This window comes from Colossoma macropomum, unplaced genomic scaffold (genome assembly GCF_904425465.1).
Source record: "Colossoma macropomum unplaced genomic scaffold, Colossoma_macropomum, whole genome shotgun sequence".
Taxonomy (NCBI): Eukaryota; Metazoa; Chordata; class Actinopteri; order Characiformes; family Serrasalmidae; genus Colossoma; species Colossoma macropomum.
In genome coordinates this window covers 7,079,079-7,086,962 of record NW_023494805.1, presented here as the reverse complement: position 1 = coordinate 7,086,962, position 7,884 = coordinate 7,079,079, and the positions used below count along the sequence as shown (strand labels likewise).

At 40.9% G+C, this 7,884-nt stretch overlaps 1 long non-coding RNA gene across 1 annotated transcript; it reads left to right on the top strand.

Annotated features, from left to right (window-relative positions):
• The first annotated feature begins 2,970 nt into the window (after positions 1-2,970).
• LOC118826493 lies at positions 2,971-7,884 on the top strand. The gene is made up of 3 exons (XR_005008753.1): positions 2,971-3,036; positions 7,629-7,667; positions 7,754-7,884. It is a non-coding gene; the product is annotated as an uncharacterized LOC118826493 (long non-coding RNA).

The following is a 7,884-nucleotide window of genomic DNA, read 5'->3' as shown; positions in this document are numbered from 1 at the left end:
GAAACTGTTTCAGAGGAGAGCTAGCTCGCTCTCTCTCTCTCTCTCTCTCTCTCTTATTTTGTGTTGTGTAATACTGCAGGAATCCAACAATGAGATGATTGGCATCCATGGCTCCCAAAAAAAAAAATCAACATCCGGTTTATTTCACAGCTGTGGTCAACAACAACAATAGGAAAACTGAACTCTTGATGGAACAATCCACTCACTGCTGGGGTCTTTGGAATGCTGCCGCTGGCGGTGGAAAATCCAGTCCGTTGAAAATCAGAGATTATCCGATTTGCTCTCGTCCATCTACTGTAAACATGTAAACGCAGCATTAGTCTGACTACTGTTGCTACACATTATTGGGGAGAGCAGTGTTTTGTTGCCTGGCTAACATTATCTACCAAGCAATGTACCATTGATTAGTTGTAGAGGAAAGTAGTTCGCTATATTCTGTACACTTTCTAATAAAGCAGTTCATAGCTAGCTGCAGTGAAACTGAGCCCCTTTTTGATGGCCTTGTATGTTTCTAGTATTGGTAAATTAAAAGACTATTTTTTGTGAATTTAGGATGCTGTTTATCTAATGGTGACTTTTTTTGTCCTACCAGGTCTTACATGGTTGTTAGGACTCCCATTGACCTCAGACTTTGGCATGTATACTGCATGCAAGTATATTTATGCACTATATAAAGTATTGGGACAGACATCTTAATAATTGAATTTAGGTGTTTCATTCAGTCTCATTGCCACAGGTGTATAAAATCAAGCACCTTGCCATGCAGCCTGCCTTTACAAACATTAGTGAATGAATGGGTCATTCTAAAGAACTCACTGAATTCGAGCGTGGTACTGTAGTAAGATGCCACTGTTGCAACAAGACAGTTCATGAAATTTCTTCCCTTCTAGATATTACCGATAAACTGTGAGTGGTATTATTAAAAAGTGAAAGCATTTAGGAACCACAGCAACTCAGCTACAAAGTGTTAGACCATGTAAAGTTACAGAGCGGGTTGCCGAGTGCTGAGGAGCATAGTGCATAAAAGTCACCGACACTCTGCTGACACAATAACTGCAGAGTTCAAACCTCCTCTGGCATCAACATCAGTGGCATGGGTTTCCATGGCCGAGCAGCTGCATACAAGCATTACATCACCAAGCCCAATGCCAAGCATCGGAAGGAGTGGTATAAAGCATTCTGGACTCTGGAGCAGTGGAAACGTATTCTGTGGAGTGATGAATCACGCTTCTCTATCTGGCAGTCTGATGGACGAGTCTGGGTTTGGTGAATGCCACGAGAACATAACCTACCTGACTGCATTGTGTCAAGTGTAAAGTTTGGTGGAGGAGGGATGATGCTATGGGGTTGTTTTTCAGGGGTTGGGCTCGGCCCCTTAGTTCCAGTGAAAGAAACCCTTAATGCTTCAGCAGACCAAGAGATTTTGGACAATTTCATGCTTTCAACTTTGTAGGAACAGTTTGGGGATGGCCTCTTCCTGTTCCAACATGACTGCGCACCAGTGCACAAAGCAAGGTCAATAAAGACATGGATGAGCGAGTTTGGTGTGGAAGAACTTGACTGGCCTGCACAGAGCCCTGACCTCAACCCGATAGAATACCTTTGGGATGAATTAGAGCGGAGACTGTGAGCCAGGCCTTCTCGTCCAACATCAGTGTCTGACCTGTCAGTGTCTGACAAATGCTCTTCTAGATGAATGGGCAACAATTTCCACAGACACTCTCCGAAATCTAGTAGAAAGCTTCCCAGAAGAGTGGAAGCTGTTATAGCTGTAAAGGGGAATCAACTCCATATTAGTGCCTATGGATTTAGAATGGGATGTCATACAAGCTCCTGTAGGTGTCCCAGTACTTTTGTTCATAAAGTGTATGTTGTCTGTATTTCTCCACATAACTCCTGTGTTCCTGTGCTTGTATTACTTGATTGAGAGACTGTTATGTGGCTTTATAGCCATGTTCTCTTACTCTGGTATGCAGTGGAATGGAGTATTTTGACTGGAAGCTTACACAATTTGCTTTGCATGAGTGTTTGGGAAATGGCGTGTAACGTGGAAGCAGCAGATATAAAGGCAGCATGCAAATTTAAATTTGTTTCATCTGTTCAGATTGACAACTGATTTTAAAACAGCAGGCAGAGACAGGAAAAACAGGACAATGCAGACAAGCAGACAGACTGTGTGACCTAACCCATAATACAGCAACAAAGAACAATGCTGAGCAAGTCACACTGGGAGACAAAGGACTACATATAGACACTGAAGCTGATTAGACAGAGCAATGATTACCAGGAAGAGTTATGAACTACATACAGCTCAACAGGATAAAATTAGGCCTTGTATGTGTAAAATGCTTTGCAAAGAAAAATAATTTAGATTCTGATATCAAGGAGGCGGAGCTAGGGCACAACAGAGATAAGAGACAGGTCTCAAAGCCAAAGATGTACCTGAGAATTTAACTGCATATCTTTCAGTCCTTTAATCTGCCAGTGTCCTTTGCACACAAATAAGGACATAGTCAAATCAGGGACCACAAAGCAGGATTTCTAAATTAGCCAGATAACTTAAGCCAAAGATAAAGATTGTCCAACAGAAATGTCCTTCAGCTCTTGTCCTATTGGATAGTCTTGACTTTGGGTCTAAAAATACCCCCCCCTGGTTCTATGACTCTTATTTTGTAGAATAATGTGTTACATTTGTTTACTCTTGTCTTCTGACCTATGATTGGGCAATAACTACAAGCCTACAGGAAAATATGTTTGTAGCACAAAATTTTGAATGTTAATTTTAACACTTTAATTCTTTTTGTCTGGTTGGTTTTATTTGTTTCATTTAATGTAGGTGTCTGTTGCATTTGTGGAACTTTGTTCATTTGCATTCCTCGCTGTAATGTGTTCACATGTAAATCAGCACCAGAACAGAAGCACAAAACAAAGACAGAGTTTTCCAGGATATGGTTTTCATCCATTATCAGACAGAACACAGACTGCAGGAGACACACAGACTAACAGAGCTTCTTTTAGACCTACAGTTGCTAACAGGTAAGAAACACCTTTAAGAACTCTAGACTGGCTGTTGAGCTTAAACGCTTCGTCAAATACTCGTTTTTAATGTTCAGTTTAAGGGAAAAACTTGCATCAAAAAGAAATGTGGTTCTTGACAACACTTACATTGTAAGAGAAGACTGTTGTGTTTGGTGGGATAAACACAACAGCACTATCCATGATGTTGTAGCCAAGATCTCTAGAGTCCATGTCAAGACCACCTGGGCAAATCAAGTCAAGACCAAGATCAGATAAAGATATTTTCAGAATCTAAAAACAAAAAGAAGAAAGGAGGAAAGATGAAATTTGTTTGTGGTTCATTGTAATTACATTATGATTCATTATACATTATTATTATTATTATTATTATTATTATTATGGTAGTAGTAAAATGAATACACATTAACAAATATACATTTTTGCATTTACTTGAATGAAATAAACTTAAATTGAACAGTAGAAATCCCTGGGACTCTTATTTTGATAGCACAGGTTTTTGTGAGTGTTTTCTTAAGAACAATTTCTGACTCTGCCTTTTGCCGAGACCGAGGCCACAATCGAGAACTACAACACTAGCCAGCACAAACTGACCTGTTAGTAATGCATGTATAATAATTCATGAAAATTATTATGTCATTGTGCATGCATATAGCTGCTGCCTGTATGTATTCACAGCAATCATTCATGTAAGTTTATACCATCATATGTTCCAGTTTAAAGTTGTTATTACTGAAATCAGGAGTTTATGTTTTATGTTTATGTAAATGTTTTAATCACACTCTATTTTATGCATTGACCTGCTTTCTCAGTTTTGCATGAGTGTTTGGGAAATGATGCGCAAGGGATGCGGAAGGAGCAGACATGAAGGCAGGATGCAAATCTGTTCAGCAGATTTTAAACAAGCATGAAGGACAGGACAATACATGCAAACAATGAACGAGCAGGCGTACTGTAAACTAATCCAAAATTAAACAACAGACAACACGGCTGGGCAAGAAATATTGGGAGACAATGGGCTAAATCCAGGCTGTGTACTGTAAATTGTGTTATCAAGTCAAGTCAAAGGAAGACTATTCTAGTAATATTGGTTATACACTATATTGCCAAAAATATTCACTCGTCTGCCTTCACACGCATATGAACTTGAGTGACATTCCACTCTTAATCCATAGGGTTTAATATGATGTCTGCCCACCCTTTGCAGCTATAACAGCTTCAACTCTTCTGGGAAGGCTTTCCACAAGGTTTAGGAGTGTTTATGGGAATTTCTGACCATTCTTCCAGAAGCACATTTGTGAGGTCAGACACTGATGTTGGACAAGAAGGCCTGGCTCACAGTCTCCGCTCTAATTCATCCCAAAGGTATTCTATCGGGTTGAGGTCAGGACTCTGTGCAGGCCAGTCAAGTTCCTCCACACCAAACTCGCTCATCCATGTCTTTATTGACCTTGCTTTGTGCACTGGTGCGCAGTCATGCTGGAACAGAAGAGGCCGTCCCCAAACTGTTCCCATAAAAAAGTTGAAAGCATGAAATTGTCCAAAATCTCTTGGTTTGCTGAAGCATTAAGAGTTTCTTTCACTGGAACTAAGGGGCCGAGCCCACCTCCTGAAAAACAACCTCACACCATAATCCCCCCCGACTCCACCAACCTTTACACTTGGCACAATGCAGTCAGACAAGTACCGTTCTCCTGGCAACTGCCAAACCCAGACTCGTCCATTGGATTGCCAGACGGAGAACCATGATTCGTCACTCCAGAGAACACGTCTCCACTGCTCTAGAGTCCAGTGGCGGCGCTTTACACCACTGCATTCGACGTAAGGCTTGTATGCAGCTGCTTGGCCATGGAAACCCATTCCATGAAGCTCTCTACGCTGTTCTTGAGCTGATCTGAAGGCCACATGAAGTTTGGAGGTCTGTAGCGATTGACTCTGCAGAAGGTTGGCAACCTCTGCGCACTACGCGCCTCAGCATCTGCTAACCCCGCTCGGTCAATTTACGTGGCAGACCACTTCGTGGCTGAGTTGCTGTCGTTCCCAATCGCTTCCACTTTGTTATAATACCACTGACAGTTGACTGTGGAATATTTAGTAGTGAGGAAATTTCATGACTGGACTTGTTGCACAGGTGGCATCCTATCACAGTACCACGCTGGAATTCACTGAGCTCCTGAGAGCGACACATTCTTTCACTAATGTTTGTAGAAGCAGTCTGCATGCCTAGGTGCTTGGTTTTATACACCTATGGCCATGGAAGTGATTGGAGCACCTGAATTCAATGATTTGGATGGATTGGTTGGATTGAATACTTTTGGCAATATAGTGTACATGCATTGAAGGACAGACTGGGATCGATCGTGACACCAAGGTTTTTTACAGATGTACCTGATGCAACTGAGAAACCATTCATTTTAAGCGTTAAATCAGACAGTTTGTTTCTAGCAGCTTTTGGATCTAGAAGAAGAACCTCTGTTTTATCTTAGTTGAGCAGGAGAAAGTTACTCAACATCCAGTCTTTTATGTGTTTTACAGTCCTCAATCTTGTTAAGTCGAAGTTCTGTTCTGAATATCTGGTATGGTCGATATATACGATTGTGTGTCATCGGCGTAGCAGTGGAAATTGATGCCGTGTTTACTGATGATGGCACAATTTGTAGCATATATTATGTGAATAACAGAAGTCCTAAAATAGAGCCTTATACTCCAGGATATACTATATACTGCATTTTTTTTTCCAGATATGCTAAGCGCTTCGTCTCTGTCTAACTAAAACTACATGCCTTTATACAAAGGCCTCTGTATTGCTCTGCTTTTTTTATTTTGTTCTTACTGTGATAGTCTGTTGTCTGGGAGAACATATTATTAAGGGACCACCTTCTATACTCTCTGAGGTCCACTTATAACATTTGTGTTGTTTCATGTACCAAAAATAGTCATTCATTTTTACCTCTCTTTATCCCTTAGATTTAAACAGATTGTTCTTGCTACCTTTGAGACTAATATATGTAAATAATTCTGTTCTGATTAGCTGTCATGTGCTGTGCCTCATTCAAAAAGCACTTGGAGTTGAAACACTGCTTATAACTTCAGTGTAAATGGGTGGAGCTAAATTGCTAATAGGCTAAATAGGTGGATATATGTAAATTAGTTGGTTCTCATGACACCACAGAAACAATGAGTTCCATTCATGGACTGTATGGAGTGGGGAGTGAAAGGTATGTTTTGAAACCCTCACAGAGCAGGTACTATTTGGGCGGTGGATCATTCTCAGCACTGCAGTAACACTGATGTGGTGGTGGTGTGTTAGTGTGTGTTGTGCTGGTACGAGTGGATCAGACACAGCAGTGCTGCTGGAGTTTTTAAACACTGTGTCCACTCACTGTCCACTCTATTAGACACTCCTACCTTGTCAGTCCACCTTGTAGATGTGAAGTCAGGGACGATAGCTCATCTGCTGCTGCACAGTTTGTGTTGGTCATCCTCTAGTCCTTCATCAGTGGTCACAGGGTGCTGCCCACAGGACGCTGTTGGCTGGATATTTGTGGTTGGTGGACTATTCTCAGTCCAGCAGTGACACTGAGGTGTTTAAAAACTCCAGCAGCACTGCTGTGTCTGATCCACTTGCACCATCGCAACACATACTAACACACCACCACCACGTCAGTGTTACTGCAGTGCTGAGAATGATCCACCACCCAAATAGTACCTGCTCTGTGAGGGTCCATGGGGGTCCTGACCACTGAAGAACAGGGTAAAAGGGGGCTAAGAAAGTATGCAGAGAAACAGATGGACTACAGTCTGTAACTGTAGAACTACAAAGTGCACCTATATAGTAAGTGGAGCTGATAAAATGGACAATGAGTGTAGAAACAAGGAGGTGGTCACAATGTTATGCCTGATTGATGTATGCCAAATAATACTTCACATACTGCTAACCTGCTACAGATATACATACTGCTAAAGTACATATTTGTACCTTTTCATAATGTGATATTCTAAAACAGAAAAATAAAATTAAAAGTCTGTCTGATTCATAACAGTATATTTAGTCGATGCAATTGAAAAAATATAACTGCAATGAAAAAGGCTACAGTTAGAGTAGCTGAATTAGAGTAACTGAAGACCCCAGTGACAGTTTCGTTACCTTTTTCTGCTAGTGTGCCTTTAAGTCTGATGTATGTAAATGAGCTCTGTTGTGATTGGTTGGCCTATTTTGTGCCAAATTCAAAAAGGAGTCCAGACAGAATCACTCTTTGAAGCTTTGCTGTGAATGGGCGGGGCTAAACAAGCTGTTTTTGCAGCTCAGTCTCCATATATGGATTGTATCAAGCGAAGTGAAGTACGTTTTGAAACTTTCGATGTTTATATACTACATCAAGCTTTTATTTAATATATATAAAAGCTACAAAAATGTGATTTCCCATGATACCTTTTAAATATAACTGACTACCAGTACATTACTATTTATATAAATGTTTTGCCATATAAAGTAAAATATATTGTCTCTTAAACAGTGTGATCTGATGTGCTGGTAGTAAAGACTGTTGAGGTGTTTAATGTGTGAACTGTGCCTCTCTTGTTCTCCACAGTCATGAGTTCAGCTCTGTATCTGATCCTGCTTTTCTCAGGTCAGTGTAGCTTCATGATCATCTGTAAAACTCTCTGCTGCTTCATTACTGTACTGTCATGCTGATGAGAGCTTTCATCTCTACAGCTCTGTGGACTCTCTCCTTCTGTTGGGACTCGTCAGTTTCATGTGGTGAAAGAAACTAAGAACTGGACCGACGCTCAGAAATACTGCAGAGAGAAATTCGCTGACCTGGTCACCATTGAGAGCCCAGAGGA